The sequence below is a fragment of the Ciconia boyciana genome, chromosome 20 (assembly GCF_034638445.1).
Source record: "Ciconia boyciana chromosome 20, ASM3463844v1, whole genome shotgun sequence".
Lineage (NCBI taxonomy): Eukaryota > Metazoa > Chordata > Aves > Ciconiiformes > Ciconiidae > Ciconia > Ciconia boyciana.
Window position 1 is genome coordinate 321673 of NC_132953.1, and position 20462 is coordinate 342134.

The window sequence follows — 20462 nt, forward strand, 5'->3', positions numbered from 1 at the left end:
GTGAGAAAGAAAAGAAAAACGCAAAAGGAAAAGGATAAAAATGAAAAGAAAAAAGAAAGGAGAAAAAAGAAGAAAGGGGAAAAAAAGGAAAAAGAAAAAAGAAAAGGAAAAAGGAGCCAAAAAGAAAAAAGCCAAAAAAGAAAAGGAAACAAAAAAAAGAAAAAAAGAGAAAAAGGAAAAAGAAAGGAGAAAGAAAAGGGAAAAGGGAAAGGGAAAAGGGAAAAAAGGAAAAAGAGAGAAAAAGGAAAAAGAGAAAAAGGAAAAAAGAAAAAAGGAAAAAAGGGGAAAGGCAAAGAAAGGGAAAAAGGAAAAGAAAAAAGAAAAAAAGGGCAAAAAGGAAAAATGGGGAAAAGGGGAAAGGGGGGAAAGGGGGAAAAGGGAAAAGGGGAAAAAAGGGAAAAAAGGAAAAAGAAAAAAGGAAGGGAAAAAGAAAAAAGGAAAAAAGGGGGGGAAAGGGGAAAAATGGGGAAAAAGGGAAAAAAGGGGGGAAAAGGGGAAAAGGGGAAAAAGGGGGGAAAAGGGGAAAAAGAAAAAAGGGGAAAAAAAGGAAAAAAAGGGGGAAAAAGGGGGAAAAAGGGGGGAAAAGGGAAAAAACAGCAGCTGTTCCCACCAAGGGAAAATTCGGGGGGGTTCAGGCTGGAACCCAAATTCAGCGCCCGGATCTGGGCATATTTTGTAATTGGCTTTCTGGGATTTATCGAGAGGCGAAAGCGAGCCGTCGCGGCCGGGAAAGGGAGAAACGAGTAAAAAACTGTGGGTTTGGTTATCATTTTTTTCCATAGTTTTTGCGACCCCTTATTAAAGTCGAGAGCTCCGTACAGAACATTATCGGGGCTTTTTTTTTTTATTTTCTCAGCCGCCCGAGGAGGATTTCATGGCCGCTTGCAAAACTCTGCTCCACCTGCACGGAAATAATCTGTTTTTTTGGGGGGAGAATCAGCGGAACCGCATCTCTAACTGGAATTTTTAGGGCCTTTTGGTGGGGCTACCTGGATATTTGGGATTTTCCTGCCTGGATTAGAGCTGGGGGAGGCGGGATGGGGCGGGTCGCACAGCACGGGACGCGGAAAGATGGTTGAAGGACGGAATGGAAAAGAAAACACAATTTAAAAGGAAAAAAAAGAATAAAAAAGTAAACATAAACATCAAAAATGAAATAAGAATAAGAAAAAATAAAAATTAAAAAAGGAAAGAGAAAGAAAGAGAAAGAGAAAGAGAAAGACAAGGAGTAAGAAAAAGAAAAAGAAAAAGAAAAAGAAAAAGAAAAAGAGAAAGAAAAAGAGAAAGAGAAAGAGAAAGAGAAAGAGAAAGAGAAAGAGAAAGAGAAAGAGAAAGAGAAAGAGAAAGAGAAAGAAAAAGAGAAAGAGAAAGAGAAAGAAAAAGAAAAAGAAAAAGAAAAAGAAAAAGAAAAAGAAAAAGAAAAAGAAAAAGAAAAAGAAAAAGAAAAAGAAAAAGAGAAAGAGAAGAAAAAGAAAAAGAAAAAAGAAAAAGAGAAAGAGAAGAAAAAGAAAAAGAAAAAGAAAAAGAAAAAGAAAAAGAAAAAGAAAAAGAAAAAGAAAAAGAAAAAGAAAAAGAAAAAGAAAAAGAAAAAGAAAAAGAAAAAGAAAAAGAAAAAGAAAAAGAAAAAAAGAGAAAGAGAAAGAGAAAGAGAAAGAGAAGAGAAAGAAAAAGAAAAAGAAAAAGAAAAAGAAAAAGAAAATAAAAAGTAAAAAATTATTAAAAAAAATAACCATGTAGACGTGGTGCTTAGGGACACGGTTTAGTGGTGGGCTTGGCGGTTGGACTCGATGAGCTTAAAGGTCTTTTCCAAGCTAAACCATTGTAGGATCCTACGAGTCTATGCGAATTAAAAAAAATAGAGAGTAAAATAAAAATGAAATGCAAGAATAAAAACTAAAGCGGAAAATAAACCAAACCCATACTAAAAAATTAAATAATGAATGAAATACAAAAATTAAGAAAACGAAATAAAAATGAAATTTAAAAATAAAAAATTAAATTAAAATTAAATAAAAATTAAGTAAAAATTAAACAAAAATTAAACAAAAATAAATAAAAATTAAATTAAAAAATAAATTAAGAATTAATTAAAAATGAAATAAAATAAATAAAAAATAAATTAAAATAAACAACATTTAAATAAAAATTAAATTAAAAATTAAAAATAAAGAAAAATAATTAAAAATAAATTAAAAATTAACTAAAACAAAAATTAAATAAAAACTAAACTACAAATGAAATTAAAAAATAAATAAGAATTAAATAAAAAACTAAATAAAACTTTGAGGGTCACGGAAAATTATTTCTCGTCGAAGCAGCCCCTAAACTGGCGTTTAAGCTAAGCCTCACCCGCTTCCCAAGCCCTCCGCCGCGGCCCTCGGAGCATCTGCGTCCCGCTAGAGCAGCGCCGCCCGAAAAACCCCGCGCCCTTTTCGGCCTCTTAAAAAAGGAAAAAAAAACCAACTTCATACGAAGCCAGATTATTTAAGGAAGTATTTAATATTTAAGGAAGGCTGGTGGCGGCGGCGGCGTGGGGCGCGGAGGGGCGACGGGCCCTTCCCAAGAGGGGACGGCAAAAAATAGGCTGGGACGGGGCGGGGGGGCCGAGGGCAGGTTCGGCCGCTGGGTGGACAGCTGCAAATCACAGCTGGGCGCAAGGCACCTCAGCCCGGCGGGATCGCCGCTCCGTCCCGACGGGATCGCGGCTCCATCCCGCCCGGATCACCGCTCCATCCCGCCCGGATCACGGCTCCATCCCGATGCGCTCGCGGCTCCATCCCGCACGAATCGCAGCTCCATCCCGCCCGGATCACGGCTCCATCCCGATGGGATCACCGCTCCATCCCACCGGGATCACGGCTCCATCCCGCCCAGATCACTGCTCCATCCCGATGGGATCACGGCTCCATCCCGATGGGATCACCGCTCCATCCCACCGGGATCATGGCTCCATCCCGCCCAGATCACTGCTCCATCCCGCCCGGATCACCACTCCATCCCGATGGGATCGCGGCTCCATCCCATCCAGATCACGGCTCCATCCCGATGGGATCACAGCTCCATCCCGCCCAGATCATGGCTCCATCCTGATGGGATCACAGCTCCATCCCGCACAAATCGCAGCTCCATCCCGCCCGGATCACGACACCATCCCGATGGGATCACCACTCCATCCCACCGGGATCACTGCTCCATCCCGCCCAGATCACTGCTCCATCCCGCCCGGATCACTGCTCCATCCCGATGGGATCGCGGCTCCATCCCAATGGGATCACGGCTCCATCCCGATGGGATCACCACTCCATCCCACCAGGATCACCGCTCCATCCTGCCCAGATCACTGCTCCATCCCACCCAGATCACTGCTCCATCCCGATGGGATCACGGCTCCATCCCACACAAATCGCAGCTCCATCCCGCCCGGATCACGGCTCCATCCCACCGGGATCACCGCTCCATCCCGCCCGGATCACGGCTCCATCCTGATGGGATCGCGGCTCCATCCCGCCCAGATCACGGCTCCATCCCGATGGGATCACGGCTCCATCCCACCGGGATCACGGCTCCATCCCGCCCAGATCACGGCTCCATCCCGATGGGATCGCGGCTCCATCCCGATGGGATCACCGCTCCATCCCGCCCCGGCGGGACTGGTTTCCCCGTGGGGATTACCTAGAGCATCACCTCGCTCCTTGCAAGGCTGGAGGGGGAGATAAAACCGGGCCTAAACTGAATCGAGGATTAATTCCCATCCCTGTGGATTATTATTTTGAGCCGGCATCTTAACGATCTGACTAATGATGCCGGGAAATAATTTATTTTTTTGCTAATTAGGAGGCATTTGTTAACACCCTCTTTGGTGGCGGTGAAAATTATTTGGGAATCGAGTTACTCAACGGCACGTGGGATATTAAATTCAAGGCAGAATCGTCTGGATCCAGCAAATTATCCCGCTAACACTCCAAAAAAGACATTTTTCCACATCCCGGAGTAAAATAAGGATGGAGAATAACCGGGGATGGGATGCCGAGATGCGGCGGGGGCACCCGTGCCCTGAAAAAAAGAAGATACTGATGCTCGATGCTTTCCCACCGGGGTCGGGGATGTCGAATCTCCCCTAATTTATCCCTAAGCGTGGCAAAAGTTTCCTCTCGACTTTAGGAACCGCGGCTCGTTGTTCAAATTTAGTATTTCTGCGAGGAAACAAGAAAGACGGCGAAGGGGGAGGTTATCCGGAGCCGGAGGAAAGGCGCTCAGCATCATAAAACTCTCACTTTAGTCTTTTAAATTATTATTTCCCACTGTAGCAGGGGTTGAAAATCCGTATTTTTTTTCTCCCTGCCTGCTTTTGTGCGATGGGCATCCCCGCCCGGCGACTCTCAGCCGCCCCATCCCATCGCCGGGGATAATTTTCCTCATTATTTTACGCCGGAGCAGCTCCCAGGAAAACAAATTAGGCAAAACTGGGGGTGTTGCAGCACCCCGGGTTATTTTTCTCCACGTCCTCAGGAAATATCGCCAGGTATCCGTCGCGCACCTCAAACCCGGCGGCGCGGTGGGACCGGGATGCGGACGGTACCCGGCGGCGCGGTCCCGGGGGATGAGGATGGAGGGGTGGAAGGATGCTCGTCCCGCCCGGACCGCGCCGCCGTCGCAATTTCCTGGGAGGATTTAAAAAAAAAAAAAAAAAAAAAATCCCTATTATCGCTCGGAGACTTAGGGATGCTGTCGATGTTGAGGGGAAAAAAAAAAAACCCCACCCTGAAGTAATTCAAAAGTTCACTGGAAAAGCAAAAATCCCCCGAAATCCGAAGCTGCCCCACCGCAGGGCCTTGGTTTAGCCGTGAGGCGGGGAAAAAGGGTATTCCCTGGTGCTCCCGTGGGATACAGCCTTCCCCTCCCAACACGACTTCCTGCGTTGACTTCAGAAAAAAGGAGATTTCCTTAAAAAATAGGGATTTCCTTCAAAAAATGGGAGATTGCCTTAAAAAAAAGGGAGATTGCCTTAAAAAAAAGGGAGATTGCCTTAAAAAAAAGGGAGATTGCCTTAAAAAAAAGGGAGATTGCCTTAACAAAAAGGAGATTGCCTTAAAAAAAGGGGAGATTTCCTTAAAAAAGGGAGATTTCCTCAACAAAAAGGAGATTTTCTTAACAAAAAAAAAGGAATTTCCTTAAAAAGATTTCCTTAAAAAAAGGCGATTTCCTTAAGAAGAGATATTTCCCTAAAAATATTTCCCTTGGAAAAAAGGCGATTTCCTTTAAAAAAGGCAATTTCCCTTAAAAAAAAGTTATTTCCTTTAAAAAAGCAGCTTTCCCTTCGAAAAAGGTGCTTTCCTTAAAAATAAAGATTTCCCTTGAAAAACAGGCGATTTCCTTAAAAAAAAGGCAATTTCCCTTAAAAAACAAGCAATTTCCTTAAAATAAAGCAGATTTCCCTTAAAAAAGGCGCTTTCCTTAAAAAAAAGCAGACTTTCCTTTAAAAAAAGGTGATTTCGTTAAAAAAAAGGTGATTTCCCTTAAAAAAAAGGCAATTTCCTTAAAAAAGGGTCATTTCCATTAAAAAAAGGCTATTTCCCTTAAAAAAAAGGCGATTTCCTTAAAAAAAGGGTGATTTCCCTTAAAAAAAAGGTTATTTCCCTTTAAAAAAAGGCTATTTCCCTTAAAAAAAAGGTTATTTCCCTTAAAAAAAAGGTTATTTCCCTTAAAAAAAAGGTGATTTCCTTAAAAAAAGGCGATTTCCTTAAAAAAAGGCAATTTCCCTTAAAAAAAGGCGATTTCCCTTAAAAAAAAGGCAGTTTCCTTAAAAAAAAAGTTATTTCCCTGAAAAAAAAGGCGGTTTCATGAAAAAAAAAGGCAATTTCCCTTAAAAAAGGGCGATTTCCTAAAAAAAAAAAGGCAATTTCCTAAAAAAAAAGGCAATTTCTTTTACCTCCCCCTCCCAAAAATGCCGGAGGGAGAACGGAGAACATTCCGGCAAGCCCGGCGGGAACGCTGAGCATCGCTTGTAGCCCCCTATTCCCCCCCGCTGCGATATCGGGGGGGTGTTTAATGGTCTATAGGTGGAAGATGTTACATCTCCAACGTCGTATATACATCAGGTCAAAATGAAGGGGGTTACGGGACCCCCTCGATGCCGGTTTCGGGGGGCCAGGGCTGCAAATCGCCGTAAGCCCCCCCAGTTTTGGGGCGCTGGGGAGCGCAGCGTCTCCGTCCCCCCCTGACGCCGCCAGCTCCCCTATTAACCTCTCCCGTAATTAGCCTCCAGCAATTAACTTTTGCCCCTAACGAAGGAAGCGCAGCGCGGGGAGTTAAATAAAATAAGAGGGAGGGGAGGAAAAAAAAAATCAGGGGGAATCCCGATCCCGTCATCCGTCTGCTCCCTACGGCTTCAACCCCCCCAAAAAAGGTGTTATTTTTTAACCCGAATCACCCCAAATGCCATTCATTCACCCAAATCTCTCTCCCCAGCCAGGCAGGGCTAAAAACAGCCCCCCAACATCAGACCCCAAAGGTTTTGGGGGTTGGTTTGGGTTTTTTTTCCCCCGAGGACCCCCCTTTTCCGCACCGGGAAGATGCCAAATCCGCCGAGTCAGCACTTTTGGAGGCGCGACGCCCAAAAGTTTCGCCGAAGCCGGGTCTAACCGAGCCCCTCGCCGGTTTTTCTCCCTTCCGCTCGCGTGGCTTTTTCGGATTTCAAGGTAAAATAAGTCTAAAAAAAGCAAAATTCAGCCCTTTCCCCTCCTGTTTTGTGCTTCTCCCCAGCAGACAGCTGCCCCCGCATCCCGGCCAAAAATAATCCAGCCCCCCCCCTTTCCCTTAATCTAATCTCTCCGGCTGGGAGTTTGAAAATATCCTGCCGGGTTTAGGGTTTCCCGTTACCCGGCGGGCGGCGAGATAGTGGGAAAAAGATCCTTGGGAGCGAGAAAAACCGGGAAGAGCCCAAACAAAGAGCCGGAGCCAGAGCCTAAGTTGAGCTTCGACGCCCGGGATGAAGTTGGGGGGGGGACACACACAACCCCGATCCCTCGGCAAAACTTCCCGAGCTGCGCGATGCCGCCGGCGGAGCCGCTCTCCCGCGGATGGAAATCCACTACAAAATTCAATTTAAAAGAATCAGAATTATTAAAAGCAAAAAAAAAACAGCCCCCCCCCCCCCCCCCCAACACGCGCCGCTGCGAAAATGGATTTTTGAGAGCGTTTGAGCCAAGCCTGCGGGCACGGGAGGGATGCGCCGGGGGGGGTGCCGCGGAGCCGTCCCGAAGGAAACGGGGTGCACTGGGGGAAATGGGGTGTACTGGGAGAATGGGGTGCACCAGTAGAAAGGGGGTGCCGGGGGGGGGGTTATCCCCAGGAGAAGGAGCGGGCTGCGGCACGCCGGCGAGGGCCGCGTTTCGGCGCTGGCGTCGAGCCCGCGTGGGGCCCTGCAAGGCGGCGGCGGTGTGTGTGTCCCCCCCAAAGTGGGTGCCCTGTGGGTGCTGGGGGGGGGGGGCACCCCGAGAAAAAAGGGGTACCTTGTAAAGCTGGGAGGCTGCGGACAAAGCGGCCCCCCCTGCCCACTGCGCCCTCACCCCCCAGCCCCGTTTGCACGGCGGGCAACTTTCCAGTTGCAAAATGCAACGAGCTGGAGGGGGGTGCACCCCCCCGGGGGGGACACTGCAACTGGTTGGGGGGGTTGCAACCCTTGGGGGCCGTTGCAACCGGCTGGGGGCTGCAAACCCCCCGGGGGCATTGCAATGGGTTGGGGGCTGCACAGGGCATTGCAACCGGCTGGGGGTTGCAACCCCCGAGGGACATTGCAACGGGTCGGGGGCTGCAGAGGATATTGCAACCAGCTGGGGGCTGCAAACCCCCCGGGGGGCATTGCAACTGGTCGGGGGCTGCAGAGGGTATTACAACTGGCTGGGGGGTTGCAGCCCCCGGGGGGCCTTGCAACCGGCTGAGGGGTTTGCAGCCTCCTAGGGGCCATTGCAACCGGCCGGGGGGGGTGCAACCCCCGGGGGCATCGCAACCGGTCGGGGCGCCTGCAGCAAGTCCGAGGGTATTGCAACTCGCTTGGGGCTGCAACCCTCCCGGGGGGCACTGCAACCGCTTGAGGGTCTGCAACCAGTCCGAGGGCATTGCAACCGGCCGGAGGGTGCGAACCCCCTTGAGGCACTGCAACCCCCGGGGGCATTGCAACCGGCCGGGGGTCTGCAACCGGCCGGGGGTCTGCAACCGGCCGGGGGTCTGCAAGCAGTCCGACGGCATTGCAACCGGCCGGGGAGTCTGTAACCGGCCGGGGGTACAACCCCCGGGGGCATTGCAACCTCCCGGGAGGGTCTGCAAACCCCCCCGGAGCATTGCAGCCCCCCGGGAGCACTGCAACCCCCCCCGGGCTCATTGCAACCGGCTGGGGGGGGCGGGAGGGGGGGGTCGCAACCCCCCCGGATCCTTGCAGCCCCCCGAAATCATCGCAAGCGGCCGGGAGGGGGGGGTCACCGCAGAGCACCGCAACGGCGGGGGCTAAACCGCAGCCGGCTGGAGGTCAGCCCGGAGCGGGGGGGGTGGGGGACACCGGGACCCGGACACCGGGGACACGGACACGCACACACACGCACGCCGCGGCCGAGGCCCGCGCTACCCCCGGCCCCGCACCGGGAGGAGAGGCGGTGCGGAACGGCAAGTTACTTCCCGCACCGGAGGGGATGAAGCGGGGAGCGGGGGGGGCGGGGGGGGGAGGGGGGTGTCCCCGCCGCCGCCGCCGCCGCCACACGTGCCCCGCCGCCCGGGCCGCTTTGTCCGCGGCGCTCGGCGCGGCTCCGCCCGCCCCCGCGCGGCGGCCCGCCGGTGAGTGACAGCCTACCTGCCCGCCAATCTTCATCACACCGACACCGGCCTGACAGCGCGGCCGCCGCTCGCCGCCCGCCCGCCCGGCCCCGCCGCGCCGCCGCCGCCACGCCCCGCCCCGCCCCGCCGCCGCGCCACGCCCCTCCGCCGCGCCACGCCCCGCCGCCGCGCCACGCCCCCGCCGCCGCGCCACGCCCCCGCCGCCGCGCCACGCCCCCGCCGCCGCCGCGCCCCGAGGCCACGCCCCTCAGGCCACGCCCCTCGCCACGCTCGCCGAGCGCCCCTGCTGGCCGGCGCTCCCCGCAGCCCCCAGCCCGCCCCCAGGCAGTGCTGAGCCCCCAGGCACCCCCAAACGGACCCCCAGCTCCTGGGTCCCCCCCAGGGCATCACGCAGACCCCCCTCCGGCCGCATTTGCCCCCCCACAACATTTGTCCCCCAAACACATTTGCCCCCAAACACATTTGCCCCCAAACAACATTCGCCCCACCAACCATATTTGCCCCCCAACCATATTTGCCCCCCAAACACATTTGCCCCCTCCCCAGCCGCATTTGCCCCCAGCCACACTCAGAGCCAACCCCAGTGGCCTTGCCCCCACGCTCCAACTGCAGACACCCCCCTGGTGCCACCCCCATCAAGGTCACCACCCCCCACCCCCCAGCGCGACCTTTAAATTTAGGGCACCCCAAAAAATCCCACCCCAGGCGCCTCCTGCGGGATTATCCCCCGAGGCGAAACGCTCCCATTTTGGGCGTATCTATTAATTATTATTAATTTGGGGGGGGGGAGGATTTCTGACGGAGCTCCCCCCCCACCCCAATTTTCACCACATGAGGCATTACCCCCCCACACTTCTCCCAAGGACCTGGAGATGAGGTTTCCCTGGAGTCGCTTCCACTGGGAGCACTGGGAGCACTGGGAGCACTGGGAGCACTGGGTCCTTCAGCCAAATTTCCCCACATTTTATTGCAAAAGCCACAGGGATGGATTTTTCCGGATCAGCCCGGCCACGGTTTGGTTTCTCCCCATTTTTCATCCCCTTCCCCAATAAAAAATGCCGTCAAAACCGGGTTTTGTGAGAAACGCTGAATTTCTGCCCGTTTCCTAAGGAATATTGGATGGGAGAGGGAATCGCTCGAAACAGCCCCGGAATTCTTTCGGGATGGGTTAAAATCGGCTCCGAAGAGTTACAGCGGGACGTACGAGGCAGCGGCGACAAATGATGCGTAAGGGATGGCCGTAGGGTCAGGGATGCGATGGGAAAGGTGGAAAAACACGCTTCAATTTAAAGCTAGGAACCCCAAAACCCCCAATTTCCCTTCTTGGGTTTCTCGGGGTGAGCGATCGCTTGCAAAACCCCCTTTCTAAATCCCTCCTGCCAGCTTATATCCCCCCCAAAAAAAAAATACATCGGGAAAATATTTGCTCTGACGTTTGCGCCTCGTATTTGAGAGCGGCCTCTGGAATATGGTGACCTCCTTTGGGCTGGCCGTCGGAGAGCAACCGAAAATAGCCGGTTCATGCTGAGGTTCCATCGATAAAATGATGGAGAGATGCAGCGGGTGGTTGGGATGCATCCCCCCCCCCCCCCAAAAAAAAAAAAAAAAAAAAGGCATCGTGTCGTCGGGACAAGCAGCGGGAAGTCGGAGCATCCCCCCGATCCTTCGGAAAGATTGGGGTAATGATTTATAAGAATTTCTTGCCTTGTAAATCAGCTGACGGGACGGTTTCCTTCCCCTCCCTCATTACTATTCCACGGGAGCGAGCGAAGACGAGGAGCCATAAAGCTGTCGTCGGTTGTTTCAGCCAGCTGGGGATGCCGGGCAAAAAATATTTTGGGTTTTTCAGAAGCTGGAGAATTTGAATGGGAAAGATAAGGAGAGGCGGATGGAAACCCCATCATCTTGGTATCAAAGGACCGTGGGATCGTCCGCGCTCGGCATCTCGTCTTGAAAAACGGAGATGAAAAGAGGGCAGGCACACGTATTTTAAGCCCCGTCATCGCCGAAAATGCTCCAGTGCCCAATATTTTAGGGTTCTCCTGATGCAGGGCTGTTTCTTCTGGCACCAGCAGCAATGAGCATCCCACGTTCGCTCCTCGAGCATCCCAAGTTCATTCCTCGAGCATCCCAAGTTCATTCCTCGAGCATCCCACGTTCATTCCTCGAGCATCCCACGTTCGCTCCCCAAGCATCTCGTTCCTCTTCCCCGATTTCCGTTGCCGATCGCCAAAGCGATTCCTCCACCGGTTTTGGAAACTCGCGCTCATCCTCCAGGAAAAGTATCCAGGCCTGGATTTTTCCTCCGCAAATGCAAAAGACGCCTCTTCCCTGGAAAGTTTTTCCGGAGGTTAATTATCATCCCTGGTTTAAAAAAAAACGGGGCCTGATTTCCCCGTTGAATTGGCTCCGCTTCAACATCTAGCCATGGGGTCGTGCTGTAGGTTTTTCGGCGGTAAATTAAAAGTCTCCTGCGCTCAATCTTGGGGTTCTTTTCCCCCAGAAAAGCATCTTTCTGCTGTAAAAGGTCCCCCCTGGATGGTCTTTTTTCAATCGGATCTCATCCTGCCAGCCCCACGCCCCCCCGGTCTGGAGGAGCGGGGATGCTCGGCAACATCCCTGCCCGGATGCAAAGCCCGGCTCCCACAGGGGCTCCGGTGGCTACCAACCCGCTTCTCCCCACCCTGGACCACTCCCCGGTGACTGCAACCCAGGGATGCAGGTGGTACCCAGCTGGAAGGGATGTCCAAACCCCCAAAACCACAAAACCCTCCATCAAACACCTTTTTCCACATCCCTATCCCAAGCCGGGGCACGGACTGCTGGAAAACCTCCCGGAAATTAAACCCTCTTCACTCAGGGGTGCCCCAAAATTTGGGGGTTGTGGCGTTTACCTGCCCCAAAGCTGGGGTGCGGGCATCTCGGAGGGATGTATTTCTGCGCACTCAAAGTCGGTGTCGTAAATATATAATTACCGCGAACTAATCAGCGCTTATTCAAGAGCACAAGGACGGTTCCTTCTCAAAAGTGATGAGTACTCGGAGCGAGTTTGCTAAAATATTAAACATTTGGCAAGAGCGGCGACATATATAACCGGCAATATTTACATTTTTACATAACAGGCTTCGGGAGAAAACAAATTACATAAAATATAGCGGTTTAGGCTCCGTCGTTTGACTGCTCCTCCATAAATAATTCAATTCTCTTTCCAAGATTGCATTATTGCTCGTGTCGGATTTCTCTAAGAAAACTGTGACGGGATACTCTGGAAAATACATAAGAGCGAAGCCGAGTAAATTATTAAACGATAGATGTTAAAAACAAGACGGGGGTTTTAGGATGCGGCCGGGGCCGGGGCCGGGCTCCTGTGGCCGAGCTTTGCGGCTGAGCCCGGCTTAAGCACTGCGATGGGTTGGAGGGGTAAGATACCTCCTCCGAATCGCAAGCTCGCTGCCTGGGAGGATGCCCGACCCCCTCGGGAGTTAAAGGATGCTAAAAAGGGATCCCTACGGAAAATTTAGGACTTGTTTCGGATCAGCTGCTGCTTCAAACTGTCCCAGCGCAGATGTTGGTGGTACCCACCGGCCCTTCGTCCCTCCTGCCCGGGCACCGCGCTGCGATCGGGGGACGATGCTTGATACAAATCACCCATTAAAATGTGTGTTGGATTTTTAGAAGACATTTAGGATACGGGTATTTTCTCACACCTTTCAAAACCCTCTCCAGTTATGAGTTTCAAGAAGAGAGGAAAAAAATCAGCGTCATCCAACACAACCTTAAAAGCGACATAATTAACCCGGGACCGGACACACGGAGATTTGTCTGTCCAAACCCAATGATGCCTGCACCAAATCCCGGCTGAAGTTAAGGGATTCCCCAAATTTTAACTATTTTGCTCATGGAGGATTTCTACTAAAGCTGATTTCCCTCGGTTTGCGGTACTTCGGATACCCACAAGGCAACTCCTCTTCCTAAATAAGTTTATTTTTGCCTCTGCACGTGATTTTCTGGGGAATATTAAGAGACTGAACCCCAAAAGATTTACGGCACCGAGGCGACAGCATTATTTTTGAAGCCACCGCGCATTTTAAATAGTCTCAGACACACAAACAAGAGCAAGTAACGCTACACAGATTTGACAGCTATTAATAGATATACACGGGAGAATATAATTAAAGGCTTTATCGATAATCCATAGGCACAAGCAGGATGTATTAAGAATAAGTGAGCAATGCCGGGATGGCTCGATATTCCCGGAGGTTTCCCCATGCAAGATTAAATGAGATAAAAGCTTATTTCTTGTACAGGATTGATGGATCGATAATAAAGAAAGCTAAAGCCAGAAGAAAGGATTTTTCCCTGTTGTTGCCTCCATGAAGCAGCCGGGATCGAGTGGGAAAATACCTGAAAAAATGGGATTTCTCCCCTCCCCGCGCCGGCTGAGCGGGGGTTAATGATGGCTCGTGGAGCCGGGAAAGCACTTTGGGGTCCTTCTGGAGGAAAAATGCTGGATAATGGCAGGTTATATATATTTTGATTAGAAAATCCCTGCTGCCAACTTACTCCTTTTAAATGTTTAATTTCAAGGCATAATAAGTCCGCGGCTGGTTCTTGCTGCTCCTTCAGGCTCTCCCATGCAAAGTTACTGCGAGCATCCGATTGACTGATCCTTTCCCAAGCATTTCCAGGATAAACAACCAAAAAAAAAAAAAAAAAGGAGGATCTGGAGGTTTAAAGCGACTTACCTCCAGCACTTGGGCAAGATTTGGAGTCTGTTTTCCGGAGGCGACATCGGCCGGTTGAGATAGAGATGGGCTGGAGGGATACGCACCGGGGGGAATAAAAAAACCTAAATAATCACAAAACTACACCTTGTACAAATACTGTGACAATAAAAACTAGGGTTGATGAATGGGGTAAGCCAGGGAATGCAATAAAACCTCCCCAACTTCTTTTTTACTTGGATATGCGCGGTAGTTGGGTACCAGACAGCTGGCAAAAGCGACGTGGAGATGCTGAATCCTGCCCTTTTAAATTTTGGCTCCACCTGAGATGTTTCTTCACCTTGGCTGGGCTTCAGCATCCCTTCGTTTCGGTTCAGTCCACGACGGGAGTTCAACCTTCCTCCGCAGCGTCTCTTCACCAAGCGACGCAAGCACGGCGCCAACCGCCGGCACCGGCCCGGCTTCAGAGGAGCCGGCGAAGGGAGAAGCGGAGAGATGGTCACAACTCTTTAAAGATGCAAATTGAGAAGCAGCCATCATAACAAGAGAGCTCTGTTAATTCTCTTACGAGTATGCAGATTTCGACGCCGACTTTTCCTAGGCTTATTTGTTTTATTTAGCAATAAATTTAATACCGGCTCCCTGAAGCAAAGAGACAGATGGACTATAAACTTTGAATTTTGAGTAGCTTTACTTCCTTAGGTTAGTGTCATCTTTGATCTCTCCTGAAATTACATCTAGGAAAGTTTGCAGGGATTGAATTCTGCTTTTTTACAGCCCTCAAAGCCATTTGATTAGCCGCCTTTAATTATTTTTTTTTTGCACAGGTTACCCAAAAGGATCTTAAATACCACCTAAATGTTTCATACCCTTGGCTGCTGGAGTTATCTCAGAGACTTGCTGATGGACCTGAGAAAATGAAAGCACTACATAATGTCTCCTCCACAGGCAAAGGAAAGCAAAATAAGTTTTATGCATCCTTTGGGATGTAAAGCTCCCCAGATCAAAGACCAAAACCCCAGGGCTGAAATAAAATGGTGCCCTTGGAGAACATGGGGCAACCGCTGCGTGGTTTTGGAAGGACCATGATGCAGCAGAAAGGACTCATCACCTATTTTTTTTGCCATCCACCAGCAATTAAAAAATCAGGTTGGAGGTGAGGAGAAATGCCTGGCCAGGGAGGTCGGTGCAGCCTGGGAAAGTCCCCGAGAGCTGGGTGCTCTCCATCCTTGGGTTGTCCACAGGTGGTAGGATGATGCCATGAGTTGATCGAGCACTATGATGGCCGGATACACAAGAACATCCTTTTTACCAATGACCCTGAGGTGTGTGAAAATCCAAAATTTAATTTTGGGATGTAAAAGCCACATCGCACATGCTCAGGACTTGGAGAGAGGAGATCTTAAGGGCAACGCTGTGACTGTTGAAGGAAGCTCCCAGGAGCCACACGGCACTTTAACCTTGCTGCTCCAGGCCCAGACGGCTCCCACCACGACTAATTTCTCTGCCGCCACAGACAAATAAGGAAGGAAATTTAATTTAAAAAAGAAAAAGCCAACAACAACAACAACAGCCACATCATTTCCAAGCTGCTGCCCAAGGAATAGGGGAAAAAAATCGATATATGTCAAATGAAAAAGGGCGAGAGCAAGGTGTTGCAAGGAGTGGAGAATAAAACCATAATTACAACTGCAAACAGGCTTGGCTGCAAAAAAAAACCAACCCTTCCTGAAAGTCTTGGGGACTGCAGTGACAAATTCGGGCCATTTCAGCAGATGTTGGTTGCTCCCGGTCACTCAACATCCCACCACGGATGGACGTTGCCGTTGCCCAACCCTTTTCAATAAGGAGACATTATCGACCGCTCAATTGCGATTGAATTACTACGGATGAACATATTACGGGCACATTAAAGTCTAATGAGCGGCCGGTGATTAATGCCATTACGAGGAATACCAAAAGAACTAATGATGATGAGCCACTTAAAGTGAAGTGTCGAGGGTTTTATTATCGATGACTCCTTGGTTTCTCGCCTAAAAACTCTTAGGTTGGAAAGAGGAAGAGGTTGACATGGGTAAAGGCGAGAGGTTTCCAGAAGCGATGACACAAGGCGGTCCCATATTCGTACTCTTTTAAGGATAAGCTTGATTGGAAATAGCATTTCTTGGAGAAACATATGGGAAATAGAAGTTTCTTGGAAAAACATCTCACCATGGGCTTTAGCACCTTTGGGAATGCCATTATAAAAGCAAATTTTAATTTTTAGCATCTCCCCAGACCCTGTTCTTGCCTTTCTTTTTCCCCCCAACCTTCTTATACTCATTTTCCATCAGCTCTTTTCCTCCTTCCTTTAGCTTTGCCTCTGCTCCATCACTTGCAGCACCTAGGGAGGACTCTACGACCCAATTTAAGTCTATCAGGAGGTTTCTCTCCTTGGCTGGGTCAGATTTTGTCGTGATATCACCCAGGGTCTTTGATCCCTTGGGAAATGTCACCCTATGTGAGCATGTTGACATTTAAGCATCCCCGGAAGACAATTATAAGACTTTTTTTTTTAGGGTTTTTTAGCAAAATCACCCTGCAGTTGCTTTAACTTTGGAGAGTCAAGTATCAAAAAGCCTTATTTGTACTGATGTACGAATTGACCGGACTGAATTAGAATTGCATTTAGTAGAAAAAGTCATCAAAACCAAAAAAATGACCAACTTCCTCCCACTCAGGAGCGTTTTGAACCATAACGGACGATGACGGAGACACCCCGTCTTCCTCCATCCACCTTCTCCAAGTGCTTCCCAGTTGAGGTCGGACTCGTCCCACCATGGGAAATGCTTTTGCTCCTCCACCTCCCACCAGCTGGGGCCTTTCGGGGCCTTTCGAGGCATCTCCTCTTGCTGGGATGGGATTTTTTTTTTTATTTTAAAAGTGACTTCATATCCCATTTTATTATTTTCTGAACATTGCAGGATTTGCTCTGTTTGAAGTCTTACATCCTCATTTCCCGTCAGAACAATTAAAATTGATTTCCGCCATCAGCAAGAGAAAGATAATCCAAAGTGGGTTCCTGCAAGAGAGAGCCATATCCCCACCGGAGCCATTACAAACCCTCTCCTATTATTTTAACCTTCTTTTCTTAGGGATTTCTCTTCAGAAAAGGGCAACTTAGCACTTCTCGGCCATACGTGTCCTCCAAGAAGTCGGGGAGAACTATTTAACCTCCTGTATTTCCATCGCAGAAAGTGGACCGGGGGATTTAAATAGCTCTTGTTTACCACCGCCACCCTCCCGGAGGTATTTTTAGAGGGGTAATCGGATCCTCTCGACGCCTTCACTTTGCTTTCTCGGGCTCCGCATCCTCCGACTCCATCCCTGCACCTGTCCCGGTTTGTATCTGAGCAAACCGAAACGGGATGGGTTTTTCCCATTGCGTTAAGTTGGGTGTTTCCCGGTGCACCCAGAGGCTTTGCAGAAGGAGGACGGAGGGATTTGGGCTGGAAAACCATCTCCAAGGCATAAAACCTCCAGCTGACGAAGAAGATGTGGAAATAATGGGCATGGAGGGCAAGCGGCGTTCGGGGATCCAGCTGTGCCCGCCTTTACCCATCTCTTAAATCAATTAAACCCGGAATATCCTAAATAAAAAAATCAATTAAAATAATTAAAATCAATTAAATAAATTAAAACTCAATTAAATAAATGTAAAACTCAATTAAATAAATTTAAAAATCAATTAAATCAATTAAAACCTGAATATCCTAAATAATCTCCAAAATAAGCCAAAACCACCCCAAAAATACAAATAGCATCTTTCCAGGCTGGAGGATCCTGGGGCCTCACAACCATCCCGGTTTGCAGCAAACCTCCGTAAGCAAATTTATGCAAATGAGGGGCTTTGGCGGTTCCTGTCGCACCTGCGGGGGAAATTATGGGTTTGTACCAATGCTGCAAGAGCTCGGCTTTCTCCGGCTGCTGTCCCCGGGCTCCCAACCCACGAGGAGCCACCCCAAAAAGGGGGTCCCCAGCCAGGTCCCCACCATCTAACGGCATCCCCATCATAAGGCTTAAATATCTTTACAAGAGAGTAATTTAACGCCATCCCCAGCTTAAGCTCCATATCTACCGGGCGTGAAATTAGTTCCAGCAAGCTGCAAATTTGCCGCTAATAAAAATATTTAGCAATTCGCTAGTCTTTAAATCAGGAGCAGAATATTTTCTTGCTTGCATCAACGCCTGTTTCTTTTTAATTCTAATATTGGAGCGTCAGGGAGCTCCAGCCGTAAAACTGCAAGTTTTACGACTGCGCGAAGAGTTTTAAATCAATTCCCCCAAGTGCTTCCAACTCCGCCACCAAGAGTCTGACCATTTAATATCATTTGATATTAGATCGTGTTGGTCATTTTGGCCACCGGGATGAACCGGGCATGGTGGATTTGCAGTTTTTAACCCAAAAAAAGGCTGTCTCGACCCCAACCCCCACCGTTTCTGGGGACTGCTGCTCGAGCGGCGTCTTACAAACGAGCTTTGATCCATCTGATCCTGCCTTGCAGCCCTTGAAGTAAGGTGACCTCTGCGTCCTCCTGGGCCAAGCGTTTGATTAACCTCAGCGCTAATTGCATCTCTCTGCCAAGCCCATTTTGTCCAATTCCAACATCGGGATCTTTTTCATGCCTTTGCCAAGAAACGCCGCAATCCCCTGATCTTTTCCTTGGGAAAAACCACTCGCGGTGATGAAGCATCCTTCAAATCATTCCTGGGCAAGACAGCATCTCCCATCCATCGGCGACCACCTGAATTATTGGTGTCCAAATAAATTCTTTGCATTGGGTTTTGTTGGGCTGTGAGCCTCCAACTGCATCCGAATGACTCCGCTTCTCCTTATTTACCACGTAAAGCACGGTATCGCTTGAGATCCTTGCCAGTAAAGGCTTTACAGTACTTAGATTATTGATATTAAATATACTGGACCTGGAATTAATTGTTACCACATCGTTTCTCATGGGTTTGATGCATCCTGCCCGGAGCAAGGGTTTGGATGCAAGTCAAAAGCCTCGGTGAAACTCAAATCTGCAGACATCCCCACGTCAGCCGTTATCGCGGAAAAAAACACCACAAATATGAAGTTTCTCCCAGAGTCATGCAATTGCTGCAAACAATGCAAAAATCCTCAATTTCTGCTGCTTTCCTGCAGTTTTTAATTCAGATTTTATATTCAGCATTGTTTTTTCCCCCTTGTTTGTTTTTTTTTTTACAGGTGCAAGGCAACTCTGACACAAGCAGTAAATGATCCTAGCAGGTAAAAGCTGGAAAAAACCCCCGCTATTTTAGGACAGCAATAAATTATTCTTTGGCCATAAAATTGAATCTTTACATTCAACTGACCAGCTGCCGGAGCAGTCCCGTAAGGCAAATCCCCATCACGATGCCGGTGGGAGGCTGAGATAAAGAAGGGGGTGTTTAGGGTGATGTGTTTCGTTGCAGATGAGTTGAAGAAATTTCTAAGGAAGGTTGTGCTTGGAGATATCACACCAATGAGGTTTGTTTTCCCAAGTACCTCCTCCTAATTCCTTAACTGTGGATTTACAGCTTGCCTCCGTTGTGCTGAAAGAAACCCTTAGCCCTGCTGCAACACCGTATGTGCCATATAAATAAATATTATAGGGATATTTTGGAGTGCGTTGGGATGCTGGGCATCATTTCATCTCCAAATCTTAGCGCTTGAGTTACCATCAGCCCAACTATGCTGGATACCACAGGTGGGATTAAAACCAATGAGCAACATGGCTAAAACCTGGCCGCTGGATGTGGTTGCTGGGGCATATATCGATTTATTCTTCGACCTCTGGCCAAATATCTGGGACGTGGTGTGGTCCAGCAGTGGGTTCAATAGCTGGATGATTCAAGGTCTCCTGGACTTGCTTCATATCGTCATTGCCGGCATCAAGAAACTACCAGGCAGCACCAAGAGGCATTGAAGGAGATAATAAATAGTGAAAAGACCCAGGCGATACAGGAATGGGTTAAAGCTGCCGTTGTTAAAGCTGCGGATAAAAGGTAGAAGGGAAAATTCGGTAAAGGAAAAACCTCGTTGGCTGATAGACAAAAATGATCACTTTTAGATGGAAAGCCAAAGGATGGAAGAGGAATGGCAGAAAGAGAAGGGTCTCTATAAAAACAGGGCTAGGAAGAAATTTGGGGGTTTACAACCTACCGGGGCCCAAAAATGCAAATAAATGGGAAAACAGAGAAAAGCAAAGGGAGATTCTCAAACAACAGGAGCAAATTTATCATTTCTGATTGCCAACAGGAGCAGGAAGCACAGGGAATAACGGAAGAGACGAGTTGGGAAAACGATGGTGAAGACGGACATCGCCGACATGGGGTTTGCAGAGGAAAAAAAAACCCCTTCTCTGGTGGGATTAATGGCACGAGACGGTGCGGGAAGGCGTTTGCTATCAAACATACGCTTTTAATATGTTGGCAGGCGGTTCCTACTCGGTGCCAAGTAAAGGCAGGTGTCGGAGACAGTTTGTGCTCTGCTTGCTGAACTGGTTGATGTCACGCTGGCGACTTTGATTTCATCGCAGGAAAAGGCAGGTCGATGCCGTGCAGCTTAATTAATCGCCATTTTATTCCTCCCATTGAAAGAAATGACAGAAAGAAAACAGCGGTTACATGACATTTTATGCAGTCAAAGTATCATCCGACTTCAAGTAGTTGAGAGGAAAAACTGAATATATCAACGTATTTACTTTTTGGGGGGTTAACTGGTAGACGCACCATGAGTAGCGGCATAAAGTCACCCAGCAAACCACACCGGCCAGAGTCTGATGGGCGAGATGCGATCGGGAAGAAACAGGAGTTAAAAACAGGCAGAAAAGTGGGTTTAAAATGGAAATCCCTCTTGTCTTGGTATTA

At 49.0% G+C, this 20462-nt stretch overlaps 1 protein-coding gene across 2 annotated transcripts in view; it reads right to left on the reverse strand.

Moving 5' to 3' along the window:
• PKNOX2 (PBX/knotted 1 homeobox 2) overlaps positions 1-8946 on the reverse strand; it is a 100778-nt gene extending 91832 nt beyond the window's left edge. The window contains exon 1 of one of the 2 annotated variants that reach the window (XM_072884752.1): positions 8843-8946. The gene's annotated coding sequence lies outside the window, so the exon portion shown is untranslated. The remainder of the gene's footprint in view (positions 1-8842) is intronic. The other variant, XM_072884753.1, reaches the window with a different exon arrangement.
• Positions 8947-20462: the final 11516 nt, after the last annotated feature.